Source organism: Triturus cristatus, chromosome 6 (genome assembly GCF_964204655.1).
Source record: "Triturus cristatus chromosome 6, aTriCri1.1, whole genome shotgun sequence".
Taxonomy (NCBI): Eukaryota; Metazoa; Chordata; class Amphibia; order Caudata; family Salamandridae; genus Triturus; species Triturus cristatus.
Window position 1 is genome coordinate 294,020,276 of NC_140589.1, and position 18,923 is coordinate 294,039,198.

The following is an 18,923-nucleotide window of genomic DNA, read 5'->3' on the forward strand; positions in this document are numbered from 1 at the left end:
ATAGGTGTATGCACAGAGACTACATAGTAAGAGTGGTGGTAGTTGACAGGAGGGTGAGTTTTTAAATGCTTGTGTGTTGGCACAGAAATTAGATAAGGACATGTTACTGTCAGCATTATTGCAGGAGTGGACAGAGAGTGACAGTCTGATTGGGGCACTGCATGAATACTACCTGGCTTATCCCAAGGGTGAATCAGTAGTCTGCTGGTGGTTAGAGGCCTGCATAGATTGCGCACATTTGACTGTAGCACTGCTTGTCTTTATGCCTGAGTCACTCTACAAGAGCATGGGTAGTGACTGGAAAGTTGCACTGGTTGTCATTCACTACAGGAAGAGTTTATAAGTGCTTGTATGTTGGCACAGACATTAGATAAGAATATGGTTCTGGCAGCATGATTGAAGGAGTGGACAAAGAGTGACAGCCTGATTAGGGCACTACATAAATATTAACTGGCTTATTGCAAGGGTGAATCAGTAGTCTGCAGGGGGTTAAGAGCCTGCATACATTGCGCATATTTCACTGTACACTATGTTACTTAATGCCTGAAGCATTCTATAGGCATATGCACAGTAACTACAGTAAGAGTGGTGGTAGTTGACAGAAGGGTGAGTTTTTAAGTGCTTGTGTTTCAGCACAGTGAGTAGATACAGACATGATGCTGTCAGGATGACAGGAGAATTGGATAGGGAATGACATTGTGATTGCTTATCTGCATGGCTACTGATTGGATTTTTCCAGGAGTAAATCAGTAGTCTGCAGGGGGTTAAAGCACCGCATACATTGTGCACATTTACCTATATACTAACTATGAAATTACACATTATAAAACCACAAAATCACTTCTCATACACTTATAAAATCAGTTTCACCACCTTTGCAGTCCTCTAATATATTAGATACCTATCATTAATTCATACAAATATAAATATAATGTAAATAAAAACCTGACTCATGACATACTAACTACTACATACCAGGAAGAATAAAATGTACTGACTTTCTTTGCAGCTACATATTGTCCTTTAAATCTAAAAATATGCAACTTCATCAAACTATACCTCTCAACAGACTTAATGAAGAACAGTAATAAACCAACTAATAAGAGATTCATAATTATTAACACCTTATATGATCATCTTGCAAACAGCACAATCGTACCCCATTTTACCACCCTATCTATAATAATGCAATATTTTTAAACTATACCTCTTTACACAGAAGAAATAATCATGCCTAATAAACTATACCTTTAATGAAGTTTTTAGAAAATACACCTTCTTAGTACATATTTAACCAATTAATAGTAAATAAAAGCCTTCATTCAACTATATCTTCTAACACACTTAAATAAATATATTTCTGTACATACTGCTTTTTAAGCAAACTTCAAATATGATGAAATACTCCCAATATACATCTGTGCATTTTATAATATATTACAAACAACACAGTTTCATATAAATGTCAAATCTTTTTTAAATTAACCTCAAAAATATGTAACTCACCTTTAAATAAATCTGTTGAATGAAAAATCTCACACACTCACTCAGGATTTTCTTTTTCACACAGAGAATGTAGATCAACACACTCTGCAAGGGTGAACCTGTATTGGCACATTTTCCCTCTATTTTTCCATACATATAGACATAAACAACAAATGGCATTGCTTCCCAGTGTTTTTCAAATTGAAAAACGATTTTCCATTGGTCACAGAGAATAATACTTTTCAACTGACATCTTCACCCATTGTCCTTAAGGTCAGTTTCCATAGCAACAGGTCATGCAACATTCAACTTAGCTGCCAGGTCACAAGTTCACCACACAATGTTACAAATGACAACAGCAGGCGTGGTTGGCTTTGCAATGCTTGCCATTATCCTCTCTGCTGTACTTTTCCAACACTTGTTAATAACCAATAAGAAACATGCTTTCTAAACCAAGTGAAATGCACCCTATTTTTGAATGTAGAGTGTTGTTAAACAGCCAATCAAATCTCTACTTTCTTAAAAACAGCCTCTTGTCCACCCTTTTAGATTTTATTCTTCCACCTGCCTACCTCAGCTGCAGACATTTTCTGATTACCTACAGAAATCCCTTCAAGATGCTTTCTGTGTGGATTATTGTACAAAGCTATATTTTCTGGTGCAAAAGGTATGCTAAAGCAGAGGTATTGACTAAGACCTAGCTTTGCAAAATGTAGACATTAAATGGATTGAACCAAGAGGATTAAAGTGGCACCAATTGATGCCATTGGTTAAATCCTTTTTGCATCTCCTACCACCTGACCTCATGATTGTGCACTATGGTGACAATGACCTAGGCACATAGACTGGGTTAGATCTGGAAATGCTAATGAAGGACACCTTTGCAGATCTGATGTTGCTTTTTCCCCAAACTGCCTTTGTGTACTCTAACATATGCCAAAGACAGAAATGGAACAGGTCCAATCAATTTTGTCCGCAGATTGAGAAAGCTAGAAAAAATGTCAATAAAGCTGTTTCTGCTTATCTCATGTAGCTACAAAAAACTCCCAATAAACACAAGGGCTCTTTTTAGAGCCACCCAATATCCTAACATATAACCTAGTTTTTATTAAAAAAAATTTAAATATTTTTGCTTGGAGTCGCGCACCCAGCATGAATTGGAGTCGCGTGCACACTAGGGGGCCGCACGGAGCGCCGCGCTAGGTACGCGACTCCTTATTTTTCCGTAAAAAACATTAATTACTATTCGCCCCGGGGCCTATCTCATATGTTGCAGACCGTGGGGGGAGCCCCAATGCCCCCACGGTCCCGCCGGCTCCCCATGACCTTCGGGAGCTGGCATAGATTTTCCACATGGGAAGCTGCTAACATGCAGCTCCCCATGAGGAAAAGCAATCTGCTTTCAATCAATCAATCAATCAATCAATCACTGAATTTGTAAAGCGCGCTACATACCCGAGAGGGTCTCAAGGCGCTAGGGAGGGGGGGTGCTACTGGTCGAAGAGCCAGGTCTTGAGGAGTCTTCTGAAGGCCAGCAGGTCCTGGGTCTGCCGTAGGATGGTGGGGAGAGTGTTCCAGGTCTTGGCGGCGAGGTAGGAGAAGGATCTGCCGCCGCCGGTGTTTTTTCGGATGCGAGGGACTGTGGCGAGGGCGAGGTTGGCTGAGTGGCGGCTTCGGGTGGGGGTGTGGAAGCTGAGTCGGTTGTTGAGGTAGGTGGGTCCGGTGTTGTGTAGTGCTTTGTGTGCGTGGATCAGGAGCTTGAAGGTGATCCTTTTGTTGACGGGGAGCCAGTGTAGGCCTCTCAGGTGGAGTGTGATGTGGCTGCAGCGGGGGACATCGAGGATGAGTCGGGCCGAGGCGTTCTGGATGCGTTGGAGTCGTCTCAGGAGCTTGTTTGTAGTTCCTGAGTAGAGGGTGTTTCCGTAGTCGAGTCTGTTGGTGATGAGGGCCTGGGTAACGGTTTTTCTCGTGACGAGGGGGATCCATTTGAAGATCCTGCGGAGCATACGGAGGGTGTTGAAGCAGGACGCGGAGACGGCGTTGACTTGCCTGGTCATGGAGAGACTGGAGTCGAGGGCTGTGCCTAGTGACGTGTGCTTCATTGAAGCAAGAGGAGGTTTCCCTGCTCTTGCTTCAATGAAGCAAAGCAGTTTGCAATGACAGGGTGGGAGCTGCGAGGTTCCCACCCTGTCATTACAAACAGCAGTGTCCCGGGGAGGTTTCCCTGCTCTTGCACAAGATGGCTGCCAACACTTCCTGGTTCGGAGTGTTGACAGCCAATTAGCATGAAGCTCGTGATCGGGAGGGTGCGCAGATCCTCCTCGGATCCTCCGTGGCCATAGATATCACTATCTTTATTTCTTAATGTCTCAAAAACTACTGAACGGATTTACAACATTTTTTAAAAGGTCGCTTTCTGAACCAAGCAGTACGCTCTTGCCAAATTTGGTGTAATTCCGTTCAGCAGTTTTTGCTATAACTGTGTCTAAAGTTTCCTATGGGAAATGGATTTTTTTACCTCTATTCTTTTAATTTTTCAGGAACTACTGAATGGATTTACACCATTTAAAAAAAAAAAAGCTCTCTTTCTGAACCAATGGCTACCTTTTTGCAAAATTTGGTGTAATTCCGTTCAGCAGTTTGGGCTGTAGCCTGTTCCAAAATTTTCTATGGGAAATAGCATGGAGAAAACGTGTTTTGGGACCCCCCTTTTTTCTCGGCCCTTGCTTGACGACTCCCCCCGAAACTTTCAGGATAGGAGCTGAACAGAGCGCCCACCAGTTTTGAAAATTTTGCGAAGATTCGTCATCCAGCGCCAAAGTTATTGGGAAAACAATGTTACGATTTTCCTATGGTAACTAGGTCCTAACTATAACTACCTACTGGCGACCGCCAGTAGGTAATATATATATATATATTCCAAAAGTTCTAGCGCTGCGATGCAAAGAAGGAAACAACACTCCAGGATCACAGAAATTATAATTTTATTGACTGACGTGTTTTGACCAGAACGGTCTTTGTCAGAATCACTTCCCACACACGGAGGCTCTATTTTCTGCAAAAACAAGTGAGCAAACAATAATAAAGCAGGTAAACAGATTCATATGGAACATGAAATAGTCTCATGTTACAGACAGGAAGAAAGGCTGTCCGCTGTAAACATTGTTAGATGTGAAACAAAATATATATACATTGATATCCTGTGATATCTACATTTTTAATTTAACAATTTATTAATATTTACAGAAATTAAAAGTGAGTTTGTACGCATAAGACAATGCATGAACTTTTCAGGTCAATGTGAACACTATACAATGCATACCAAGTGGCAGACTCTAAGTGCATGTGTCAGATGTACCTTGCAGTGGAGTTGTGCCAGTGACCAAGTCCCTCCCTTCTAAACCACTGTGAACTTTTTATAATCATGTTCTGAAGTTTCAAAACCTACCGGTACTATCCCAAAAAGAAAAGATGTCAAAAAGAAAACAATCGTAGAGGTAGAAAATAAAACAAACCAAACAAACGGGGGTCTATTGTGAATGTATCTCTTCTCGGTTAAACACATATCCGTGCTTTCTCAAAAGAATATTTTGAAATGGTGAAACCCGCATTGGGTATTCCAAAGTTAAAGCTATCCTAGGTGAACATGGAGCTCCTCATCGTGGTTGAGGCCACTAGGGTGTCTGCTGTTGAGTCGTATGATGTACTCAGACTCCATGCGTCCTAATTTGCGTTCTCTGTCTCCCCCTCGCTCATGGGCTCGGATCCTGTCAATACCAAAAAATGAAATTTTAGAACAAATATCTTTGACATTCTCATGTGTTTGTTTGCAATGTTTGGCAATCATATCTGCCATGTCTTTTGCACAGGAAAGATTGTGCTGCTCACATAGTTCAAACCACATACAACACATCTCAAGACATACACTACATATTCGCTATTGCAATTAATGAACTTATGAATTTTTGCAGTTTTACCAATAGGCAGGCTCTATATATTTTTTTTCACGTTCTAACTGTTGGTACAAGCTTTACATTTCCCACACTTGTGAAATCCTGGGAGTTTCCTCAGCCAGCATCCTGCAGTTGTCTTGCCCTTCACTAAATGGCTGTGAACCAAAATGTCACATAAAGAATTACATTTTCGATAGGTAATGTGTGGGTTGAGACTGGCTAATTTACCAATAGTCATATCTGATCTGATGAGGTGCCAATGTTTCCTCACAATCTGATGAATGGCCCTAGACTCACATTTAAGGGTCGCAATCAGTCTCATTTCTTGTTTGTTCTTTTCCCTGCATCTTGGTGTCAACAGGCTTGCCCTATCTGTCTTGGATACCTTGTCGATTGCTGCTCCAATGGTTTTTCTAGCATACCCTGTGTTCTTAATCTGCCTACCATCCTCTTTTCCTCTGCTGCATATGCCTCATTAATGCTGTAGTTCTTCTTCACCCTCAGAAGTTCTCTGTATGGGATACTTCTCTTGAGATTCTTCAGGTGGTAGCTCTGAGCATGGAGAATGCTATTTCCCACTGTTTCATTTCTAAAAAGTTTAGTGTGGATGGTGTTATCTTTCACTTCAACTGATACGTCCAGGAATTAAGAGGTGGTGTGATTTAATCTACTGGTGAATTTCAGATTTGTTATTGTAGGCTATCCCAGTAAGGAAAGCCTCCAAAGGTTCCTGTGGACCGTCCCATATCCGAAAATATCATAAATGTAACATGTCCACAGGATCAGTTGGCTCATGAGGTCTTCATTTGCTTCATTCCAGATATGCTCCGACTCCCGCCACCCCATGAACATACAGGCATAGCTAGGAGTGAAGCAACTCCCCATCGCGGTACCTGTAAGTTGCTTGTACCACTGTTCCTCAAATAGGAAAAAGTTGTTCTCTAAGCAGAATTTCAACATATCAATCAGGAGCATGGAGTGGTCATATATTGCTAATGGCCTGTCTCTGAAAAAGTATTTACACGCTTCCAACCCCAAATCATGTTCAATGCAAGTGTTTAGAGCAACAACGTCTATTGTGGCAAAGATATATGACTTTTTCCAAGGTATTTCTTGAATCTTGGATATAAAATCCATGCTGCAATAGGATGGAAGATTAATCACATATGGACACAAAAATGAGCTGTTGTTGGCAGTTATTATTGGTCTGCCTGGTGGGTTCGTGGAGTGTTTATGGACCTTTGGCAGCACATAAAACACAGGAGTAACAGGGTTCTTTACTAGTAAAAAATGTAGTTCATTGCCAATGATACCTTGTTGATGCCAGTTATTGAGGAGAGTGTGGTAACATTGAATCGCTCTGCTGTATTGGGCCATGTTAGATCTCAAGCAGTTCCCTGAGTGTTCTAACTGTCCAATAGCTTCTAGTCTGTATTTCTTTAAATCCCAGAGTACCACATTTCCACCTTTGTCAGAGGGTTTCATTAGAAAAGTCTTGGATCTCCTCAGTGATTCAAGTCCTGATCTCTGACGCTTTGTGAGGTTTCCCCAAAATGTTTTTTTCCTTGTTTCCATACCTCCATAATATCACGTAATACCACGTAATACCACCTCATTATAGGTATCAATTGTGTCATGGAAAGTGATAGGATTAAATCTAGATTTTGGTTTAAAATCATTCCTGTTCCTCCTGTCAGTCATAATACCCATGTTGCTAAGCAGTTCTCTGTCATTCTCCCAGTTTATATATATCTATTACCTACATGGAGTCACCAGTAGGTAGTTATGGTTAGAACCAAAGTTTCCATAGGAAAAGCTTTTTTTTTGCCAATAACTTTGGGCCACTTTACGGATGTCCATGAAATTTTCACAGAACTTCCTCTTTTTGGTTCAACTGCTATGGTGAAAGTTTCGGGGTGATCCGTCAAGTGGGGGCCAAGAAAAAAGGGGGTCCAAAAACATGTTTTTGCTATGTGAAGTCTATGGGGATTTTTCATTTTTTGACCACGACTACAGCCCGAACTGCTGAATGGAATTACACCAAATTTGGCAGAAAGCTAGATGTTAGTCCAGAAAGCGTGCTTTTTGTGATTTGGTGTAAATCCACTCTGTAGTTTTTGCGATATCTATCTTTAAAAAATATAGATATCTCGGGACGTGAGTCCTTGCAGTGGACCCAAGAATCCTACTGAAATTTGATGGGCTGTCAACACTTCGACCAGCAAGCGTTGGCAGCCATCTTGGGACTAGGCAAAAGTAAAGGGGGCAGGGTAGGAATACCGTGACCCCCAGATATGGTGGGGGAAAAAAGCATTCTGCAAATCCACAGCAAAATAAAAAAAGACCCACGGGCTCCCACGCGTCTTTTTTCTAAAGTCCCCAGGTGGGCCAAATAGAACATATAAAGGAGGGGGTCACACAGGGTCCCCCTCTTTGGGATATTGAAAACCCCAGGGACCGCCATCTAAAAGGGACACAAATGTTAATATAAAATAAAACAGCTCTGGGGACCACCACCTCCCTCAGGCAATAACTGGTAGCTCCCCCACTGCCCCAGGGACCACTAACTCCCCAGGCTGCATCCATTAAATAATTTACTATTTTTCAAATTCAGGGGAGGCCCTAGGCCTCTCCCGCAGCACTGGGGACCACCACCTCCCTGGGGTGAAAAGAACTCCTAATGCGTAGGGGATTCTGGGCCCCCCACGCTGCCCCAGGGACCGCCACCTCCCCAGGGCACACATACAATAATGCAGGGGGTCCGTTGCAGACCACCGGCCCCGGGGACTAACACCTTCCTGGGGCTAACTTTAACAGTGAAGCCCTAGATGGCCTTGGCGACCACCACCCCCCCCCCACCCCCAGTGCCTGCTCCAGCAATATCTCATGGTGCCGGCCCCCGGGACATTGCAGTTTGCTTTGGCTTGGTGGGTGCACCACTCCCGGCATACCATAACAAACTCAGCTCTGCTTTCAATATGCAACAGCAAAAATGCTCTTGGGATAGGGTCCCCGGAGCTGATAGCCGGGGAGAGGGGTCACACGGCCCCCCTCTCATTTCTATTTTAAATGTATGAAGGCCTGGTCCCGAGGGGTTAGGGTCCCTGCAGCTAAAATTAGCCTGGCAAGGGGGGCCACGTGGCCCCCTCCCTTTTTAATTTTAATTGTTTTTTTTTCAAAAGGGGCAGGCCCCGCGGATGGGGTGCCCAGGGATGATAATGGCCTTTGAAGAGGGGCCACTCGCCCCCCTCCATTTCAATGATAAAATAAAATCATAAACGGCTGGGTCCCGGGGGAAGGGGTCCCCAGGGCTGAAATCAGCCCAGGAAAGGGGGCCATGTGGCCACTCTCCCTTTTTTTTTAAAAGAAAAAGTATAAAAAGGGGTAGAAGTCCCTGTGGCTGCTAAGGGTCCTTAGGGGCCAACAAGACCTCCTGTTACCTCCAGTAAGCCCCACACAGTAGGATTGCTGAGAGTTGGTTGTAGGCCATGTTCCCTTTCTCTACCACTCTGCAAACGTACCTCTCAGCGCACTGCTCGTGGGGGACGTCCTTGGGGGCCAACTACTCCTCCTGTTATCTCCAATAAATCCCACACAGCGGAATTGCAAAGAGGTCTTCGGAGGCCACGTTCCCTTTTTCCAGCACTCTGCAAACGCAGCTCGTGGTGCACTACTGGTTAGGGGATGAAGTGCACTTTACTCCTGAGGGACCTTGGGGACCAAAATGCCCTCCTCGCACCACCTGTAAGTCTTACACAGAGGGATTCCTGCGAGCTGGTTGGAGCCAAGCCCCCTTTCTCCACCGCTCTGCAAATGTGACTACTAGTTAAAAAAACCTTAGGAATTCACTGTAAAAACCAAAGGTCACAGGGACGTTATAGTTAGGAATTAGCAGTTAAAAAACCTTAGAAATTCACTGAAAAAAACAAAGGTTACAGATACGTTATAGTTAGGAAATTGAATTAAAAAACCCTTAGAAATTAACTAAAGAAAACAAAGGTTACACAGACATTATAGTTATGCTCAGGTTTCTCTCATACAAAACCAAAGAAATTCAGCAGTTATAGTTAGCTGGGTTAACTAAAACTCATGCCCCCGCAATGCATTGCCTAGGAACTCACATATTACATCACTTACGACATGGTCAGTGACATCACTGATGACATCCCTGATGACATTTCAAATTACATCACTGATGACAAAACCTGAACCTAACAAAGGTTACAGGGACGTTATAGTTAGGCTCAAACCTCATTTGTACAAAATCTGAGAAATTAAGCAGTTTCAATTACCTGAACTAACTATAACGTATGGCCCGGAATGCACTGCTTACGACCTCACATATTACATCACTCAGGACATGGTCAGTGACATCACCAATGAAATCTCCAATGACATCACTGATTGGCCCCGGCGCCCCATCCTACACTCGGCAATTACCAAATGTGGGGCAGTGCGGCCCACCTCCCCAGGTCGATATCTGTCCCGGGCACCCCATCTGGGCTAGGCCATTTATCTTGGGTGCCCCCAGGGCACCCAGTGTGCTATGGGGCCATGGGGGAGCCTCAAGGCCCCTATGATCCCTGCCGTCTCCCTGCCTGCTGCGGGAGCCGACTTTGCTTTTACACACAGAGATCTGCTAAACATGCTTCTCCCTGTGTGTGAAAGAAAAACATTTGTCAGTTTTCCTGCTCGCTTGACAGATACCTTCATATACGAAAGAAGCAGCAATTGCAAACAGCCAATTTGACCAGGTCTCGAATTTAAGAGATTTAGCTTTCCTGATTAGCCCAGCCATGAATAAAAACTTACTTAAGGCAAAAACAGAGTAATTTAATATGTTTTCCTTCAAGAGTCTCATTGCCTCCTGGTATCTCCAAAAGCCATAATGCTTGCACAACTGGCGTATCCTTTTCCTTCTAGGCTCTTTTTAGCCCATAACTTGCTTTAAAGAAAATCTCTTAGTCCGAGGAAGGTTTGGGACTGCCACTGCTATTGGAATATAGAAACTAAATCTTACCAAGGTTCCGGAGGCTTACTGGGGCTTGCAACAACACGGCAAACACGGCGACGGAGCGGTCGTGGAGTGGGGCGGCCCTGGAGCTTCAAAGAGGGTGGCGCGTTGCCACAAGGATCCCCTTCCGGGGGAAGGGAGGCAGAAGCAGCGGCAGCAATAGAGTAGAGCCAGGAGGGCTCTCAGGGCGGAGGAGCAGACAAAGGAGATCGAGACCAACTCCGAAGGCAAGGACCCTTCTGGCCAGACGATTCTCGCTCCTGGAACAAGAAGGGCATGTAGCCCCTGAACAAGCTGATCTCCCTGGTCTGATGCCGGGCAAAGGTAGGAAGAAGGTGGCGTATGGGAGAGCTTCTGTGGAGGGAGTCTCAAGATATACACTAAGGAGTACAGGGAGAGGCAAAGGCCGGGCAGATTTAGACTCTTTGGACCCATGGGTGATTACATCTAAGATGGCGGAGGAGGTAGGGTAGGGAGGCCAAAATCTCCAATAAATCAAGAGATATTGTGCAGGAGTTACCAGTCCTTTTGGTTGCACTAAAACCAAAGCCCCAAAAAATATTGTAAAAGAAACGTACCCCTGAGCAAAGGATCAAGGTCACTCCATCACTCAGGACCTATTTTAAGGTTGTACCTATAATGCTTATTCTTGGCGAAAATAAAATGGCAGGAATAAATAGCCATCAGGAGGGGGCCAGTATGAAACAGGGGATACAAGAGAGAGCCCCAGAAGGTTTGGATAAGGAAGGCATTGAGGACAGGTAAATGACATTACCCTAAATAGGTATCAAGTCATAACCTCAGATTCTTCTGCTGCCTCTGGGGGTGGGCATCAAATTCCAGATGAGGCGGAACAAGCCCCAGTAGGGTCAAAAGGCCCAAATTATAGCGCCAAGGGCCCGCAGAAAATTCCAAACATTCTGACAAGGAGGACCCATCCATTGGAGCTCTCCTAGTTGCCTTGACCGCCGGAAATTAAAAGCAGATTTGAGACATCTGAGGTAAATCAGAAGGAGATAGGGTCTGCCTGTGAAGTTCTGGAGAGGAAGATGGATGATTTAAGCAATAGAACTGTGGAAATATGGATTTTTCTGGTCAGTTATGTCCCCTATCTTGGACCCCAACGGTTCTATATGCATGTCACAAGTACATGTATGTTTCCTCCAGTTCCAGCTATGAAGACGCAAACACATGTGCGTCCCCCGTTAACATGTCCTCTGTCAGATCCGCCATGAATAGGCCGGATATTCCATTCCTAAATATGAAAGGCCACCGGCTTTATATGGTTCACTTATGCCATTTTACAGTCCAGGCAAGTAGGCCCTGATTCTGTCATCAAACTCTTCTTGCCTTCTGCCTCTGAAAGCTCCAGTCTGAGCCTGCATCTGTGACCATGAACTTTGTCTCATTCTCTGCGCGGCTCACGAAGCCTGACATCAGCCTATTCTCTGCCAAGAACTGTATTTCACCTTCGAATTATCTGCTTCCCCCTCAGCCGATGCATTCCTGCCTAGTAGTTTAAGTAAACATTCTTTCCAGCTACCGAGCAAAAGGCCCGGCTTCTCTGTCTTTATGCAAGTAATTCATAGTCCTGTTACTATGGAAGATTCCTGCCCTCGCATTTAGTGTAGACACTTAGACGCTTGTACACGCACGCACAGTCAGTATAGAATAGATTCTGTCCGAGAGTCCTTCTTTTGTGGATAACATAGTTCTTTAAACATAGGATGTTAGATATGATTTGGGATTAGGTTGACTTGACCCCCCAGACTTCTTGTCTCCACATGTAGAGCTAAATGTCAAGTCCCCTTCACCCCCTAGTTGCACGTCAATCACACGTCATGCTGCTGCGCGCGCATCTATGCCAAGTATTATCTTATAGATCCACCTATATATGACATCATAACCAATTATGTTCCTTTTTACTCCTTATTACACCCATTTTTGGTTACGCAGATAAATCGTCATTTTCCTTATCAATTGTTACGCCTACTGTATTCGCTTCATTGTAATGTATGTACTATAAAAGTCATTTCTTGTCAATAATGTATGTACTTCACTTCCTGAACCTCCGTGGTGATGGAACTTGGAGCAACCGATTATAATCGTTCATTGGAATAAAGCCCATTCCGAACCTCTAATACCACGGATTCTGCCTCTCATTTTACTGAGCTGTTTTATTATGTTTCCGTATCAAATTAAGTCCCGGTAAAGGAAAATTATTTACCACATGAATGGCGCCCGAACAGGGACACTTTCTCATCTCACGCGCCGGCGGTGAGTTGCAGGCCCGGTCTCCTGCCACAGCTGGACGGACAATAACGCGTACCAGCAGGATTTCCTGTATCTCCCTCCGGTCAAGCGGGGGCGACTGAGACTGCGATCAACACCCAGACGAGGCGGTGAGAAGTGCGAAGTATCCCGACCAGAGCCTAGCTGAGAGAGCAAGATCCGAGGTATACAGAGGCCCACCAGTTTCCAAAGTCCCAAGTCGAGTCCAGTTTCCGACGAGTCGAGTCGAGTCCAGTCCGGTTCAAGTTCAAGTTTCCGAGGCCTTCCGTTTCCGAAGCTACCCGGTGAGTACCATTGCTGGGGAGGCATTTCTGACGTGCACATAGGTTGTGCCGGTCAAGACGGGTTTGGGTACACAAATCCGGTCTGCACTGTTTTAGCAGTGTATCTGTACTGTTTAGCAGTATATCAAGTATTCCGAAGTATCTAGTTATTGTCAAGAATTATGCTTGGTGATTAGTTATGCAGACGATCATCATTGTTGTTTCAGTTAAAGGTTTAATGTTAAATGTTAAATGTTTTAAGTACGTTCTGTATATTGTGGTATGAATGATTGTTCATTATTGTGTTTATTGTATTAAGTCTGTTCAAAATCAAGTATCAGGTCAGTTGGTCAAAATCAAGTATAAGGTCAGTTCTCAATATGCCGTTCTTTTCGAAACTAAGACAGATCACTACAAGAAAAGGGGTACTCGAAGAAGCCGTTCCCATTCCTCCTAGGGACACTCCAGGGTACTTCATGTATCATAAACATGGCTTAGACGCCATATTATTTCTTGATTTATGGGTAGACTACACAAAGGAATTACAAGAAAGTCAGAGGTGGCCCACAGCGGGAACCTGGGATGCAGAGTGCATCATGAAAGTAGAAGAAGAGTTATGGAAAAGGAAAGTCAGACAGTCACAGAAAGACGCCATTGAATTATGGCGTAAAGAATCACATAGACGAACAGAAAAAGCACGTAGACAGGAAGAAAAGAGTAAAGAGAATTCTAATGAAGTCCGAGAAAACCTATTAATTGAGGAAGGTATCCGAGTGAAATCAGAACAAGTAGACAGACAAAGAAATGCCCTTATGAATGGTATGTATCCCCTTCTGGCCGAAGGATTACCTAAGGCTACTCCAGAAATACCGAAAGACTTGCCAACCCCATTGTTCCCAATAAAGGTACATCCTAAGGGGCATCCTAGAACCGCAGAAGATGTTTTTCTTTCCTCATATTTAGATGACGCAGCTCCCGAGTATGCTAATTCCGCCCCACATAGACCGCATACCAGGGAGATCCAACGCCAAGATCCAGTACCCGTATCTCTACAGCAACGAGTTCCGGCAAGCACATCTGTTTCTACATCTGTTCCCACAGCTACTTCTATAGCTGTGTCCACACCTATAGTTGCTGTGTCACGTTCGACGAATCCTTTCACACCCGACACCCCAGATGGGGCCACGGGAGGTGCTACCAATATTTTTTCTACGCCACCCAGAATAAATAAACTTACTTTTCAAGAGTCAGGACATTCACGTACACCCAAACTCATTAATGCCCGTACGCTTAAGGAACTTCTTATAGATTGCAGATATGACCCTGTGCCCGGAAAAGAGGACGAAATGACCCTGGCATCATTGCGTATCAGACGAGCCGCAGTGTATTTAGGGAAGTTACCAGGAATGACTGCGCATCTAGATAAAATATATCATTTTGTCCAAACAGGGCGAGATCCAGAATGTATTAACAGAGCTATGGAATACCAGAAAGTAGAGATACAGGGGGAACTGTTACGTTTCCTCATAAATTGTGTGATCAGAAATGAAGACCGACCGGGGGTAAACCCGGAAGCAATGCAAATTCTTACCCGATGGAGCCAGAATATATCAGAAGGTAGACATGATAAACAAAATTGTATAATAGCCATGTGCCGAAAGATCCGTAAAGAAATAGAACGCCTACACGAAGAAAGATTAGCGGTAGACGAGTTCGAGCAAAACGAGGAGGAAGGGTCAGGACTGCCCACAGGACAGTCAGAAACTATAGCCTATGTAGGTAAAAGAAGATCTTGTAATAGTACTAGATGTCTTATTGACCCGATACGTCCGATATGTCCAGACAATAACAGGGGTTTCCCAACACCCATAGTCCATATAAGGTCTAACGAGCATTCGTTCCAAACCGCCGACAAACTACTCCGAGAACGAAGGGGTTATCATTTTCTCGATTCTATGGATGAACAAGAACTAGCCAGGTCAGCTGTCCATTGGGTTGACAGTCCCGGAAAATATAGTGATGATACAGTAGCACGCACATTTTTGAATCTCACCCCAGATGAACAGCGTTTAGCTGGGATTTATATGATTCAACAACTCATTATACTATATCAGAGTCAGCATTCGGACCCTGGTCCCTTACCTGACATATTGACTGAATTGCTTATGAATAAATGGAGAGGTTCAGGTACTAAATTAATTAAAGAAATTCTAGAATCAAGAAAGCAGTATATTCTTTTTGTATGTTCAGACCGTGTCTCACTGCCCATCAAGGAAAGAACCACGTATCACATGGATAGACAGAATCCCTTACGAGAAGTGCACCCAATAAAAGGCGAGGACAACGAGTTTAAGCGCGTATTTGTATATACGCCCATATCAAAAATAGAATTGTTACAAATGAAGAAAGTGGTACCCAGTCATGACAAAGATCCAGCGGGTTTTCACCGAGAAATTAAAGACATGCTACTCATGGGAGAGTATACCTATCCCGACATTATGACAATATTAAAGGTATTGATGCCGGCTGGTATTTATGAGAAACTCAAGGAAAAAGAGTGGGAGGTTGGAGACCAAAAGATAGAATGGTCAGCATTGGAAGCAGAAGAAAGGGCCCGAACTGCAGGAGCAGGGCTTGGGGATAGAACTAAAGCACTACCAGGTTTATTAGTACAGGTACTGCCACGTTTATTAACTACGAAAAAGGAAGATTGGGGTACAATTTCAGCCTGTAAACAGAAGCAAGATGAAGACACTAGTGATTACTATGCCCGATTTGAAAAATGTTTTGGTATAAATAGTGGCATAAAAGCAAGTAGCGAATCATACCCACATCTGTTCGTAACAAAATTAGTAGAAAATGCCCTGCCCCAAGTAAAGAATAGAGTATTAAAATTCGAGAGTACCTGGCAAGGTAACACTCCATCACAAATGTTACAAATGTTACAGTACCATCACAATAGAATTAGAGAGGAACAAGAACATGAACACAGACGCATGAAAGACACGAAAATGAAAATGCTAGTTTCCCAGACAGTTCCAGCTGAAGGACATAAAAAGGGTATGACACATTCCGGTGATTCAGCAGGACCTGTAAAAGGGACATGCAATTATTGTAAAAAGCCAGGTCATTACGTACACGACTGTCCAGTTTTAAAACATAATATCGCCATAGGTAAAACACAAGAAAGATCACGGCCACTCAGACAAGATCAGAATGAACAAGGAGCTCTGCAGCATGCCCAGGCCATGCCAGCCGCACAACAGCCAATACAGTTTGTGCCAGCTGCACCACCGTTGCCTGTTGCTGCCACACAGACAACAACACGACAAATGTATCAGACCGCACAGTATGAATATCCTGAGTATCAGCGTTACGCATGAACTAGCCTAGAGAGGGAAGTTGACTTACCCCTTAGCGAGATCCCTGTAGACCAAGAAGGACCTTATGTACATAGTGAATTATTAGGCCAAGACAGAAAATTTTTACTCGATACAGGGGCAAGTCGAACAACCATAAAACGTAGTGAAGTTCCAGGGGCACCCCTCTCAGGCTCACAGAATATTTCCCTTGGTTTTTCAGGAAAACCTATTGTTAATGAAGTGTCACAACCTCTGCCACTTACGATAGGACCTTTGACCCGAACTACAGATTTATTACTTACTAAATCATGTCCAGAAAACTTGCTAGGAATAAAAACATTGAAAGCTCTAGGAGCTATAATATGTTGTTCTCCGGAAGGAGTAAGGTTGTTTTTACGTGATTTTAAAGGTCACTATGTGTCTAGAGACATGGATCCCCGACTGCAGACTTTACCTACACGTCTATGGGCACAAGGCCCTACTGATGTTGGTTGCATGAATATTACACCATATCGAGTCACATTAAAGGCAGGAGTGGTGCTACCACGAATGCGACAATACAAGTTACCACCAGATGCTGTAGTGGCTTTACTACAAATCATTGACGAGCTCATTACCCAAGGAGTAGTTGTAGAAACAGACTCCAATGTATGTAATTCACCGATAATTCCGATTCTTAAACGAACAGATCCAAAGGCCCCGCCAGTCTATCGATTGGTTATTGATCTGCGCGAGTTAAACAAATGCATTGTGCCACAATTTCCTGTGGTCCCAGATATCTCGTCATTACTGACAGCTATTGATTCCGAAGCGACATTCTTTACTGTAATCGATCTCAAGAATGCCTTTTTTAGCGTCCCAATAGATCCGGAAAGCCAATATTTGTTCGGATTTAGTTTAAATGGACGTAGCTTTAAATTCTCACGCGCACCTCAAGGATTTACAGAAAGCCCCAGCATCTATAGCCAAGCACTGAAACGAGAACTTGACAGTATCCACATGCCAGTTAACACTGCTCTGCTTCAATACGTCGATGATCTGCTGATCACCGCCCGAAGCGAACCCGAATGTGAAAAAGCATCACTGACAGTTTTACAATTTCTAGCGGAAAAGGGACACAAGGTGTCCCCTTCTAAGCTGCAATTCTGTGTCCAGCGAGTTGTTTATCTTGGACACTCGCTGTCCAAGGAGGGAAGGCAGCTTACACCGGACCGCATTCAGTTAATAGCTAACATGCAAATACCCAAGACACAAAAGGAGGTGCGGGCTTTCATAGGCCTCACGTCATATTGCAGGCAGTGGATCCCTCAGTACGCATTTCTAGCAAAACCACTCATTCAGTTGACAACACAGGAGGCAGCCACATCGACTGTTCTCCCTTGGACCCAGGAACATACACAAGCTTTTGAAAGCCTAAAGAAAGCTTTATGTCAAGCACCTGTTTTAGCAACACCATGTTACAGAAAACAGTTTACACTCTTTGTTACAGAACGCGAAGGTACTGCCTTGTCAGTACTCACACAGGAACAAGCAGGAGCACACAAACCATGTGCTTATTTTTCTAGTACATTAGATCCCGTAGCTCAGGCTTTGCCTGCATGCCTAAAATCAGTGGCAGCGACAGCTTTAGCAATCAGACAAAGCGATGCCATAGTGTTAGGACATCCATTGACAGTTCAAGTGCCACACGCAGTAGAGGTTCTTGTAAATAGAACGCAAACACAACACTTGACTATAGCACGACTTACAGGGTACGAACTTACGTTGTTTCAGCCACATATAGAAATCAGACGCTGTAACACATTGAATCCTGCCACACTTTTGCCAGTAACCGGAACAGACCCACTAGCTCATGACTGTATTGAAGTTATTACTATAACGACGAAACCCAGACAAGACTTAACCGATGTCCCATTGTCAGACCCAGACCTGACATTGTATGTAGATGGTTCATGTATGAGAACAAGTACAGGAGAGTTAGTGGCCGCTTACGCAGTCACAACAGATACTGAAGTCATTGAAACTAATCGTATAAATACTTTGTCAGCTCAAGCCGCAGAGCTCATCGCTCTGACACAAGCCTGTATTCAAGCCACAAATAAAAAAGTCAACATATACACTGATTCACGTTATGCATTCGGAGTTGTACATGACTTCGGCGTGCTGTGGCGAGAGAGAGGTTATTTAACTTCCCACGGTGCCCACATTCAGCACGGACCCCTCATTCATGCCTTATTAGATGCAATACATCTACCGACTGCAATATCAATTATGAAATGTAAGGCTCATACGAAGGTTACTGATATCATTTCCCAAGGCAATGATCTAGCCGACAGAACAGCTAAACAGACTGCTCAAACCCAAACATCCGACATGACAAAGACAATAGTCCCGATGCCGACACAGTGTATGACAGTTAAAGATCCTACTCTTGACGTAATTGACATACAGACACATGCTACACCAGACGAAATAAAGAAATGGACTGAATTAGGAGGGATCCAAACGGACCAAGGATGGATGATGAAGGAAAAGTCTGTGTGGTTCCTTCCTG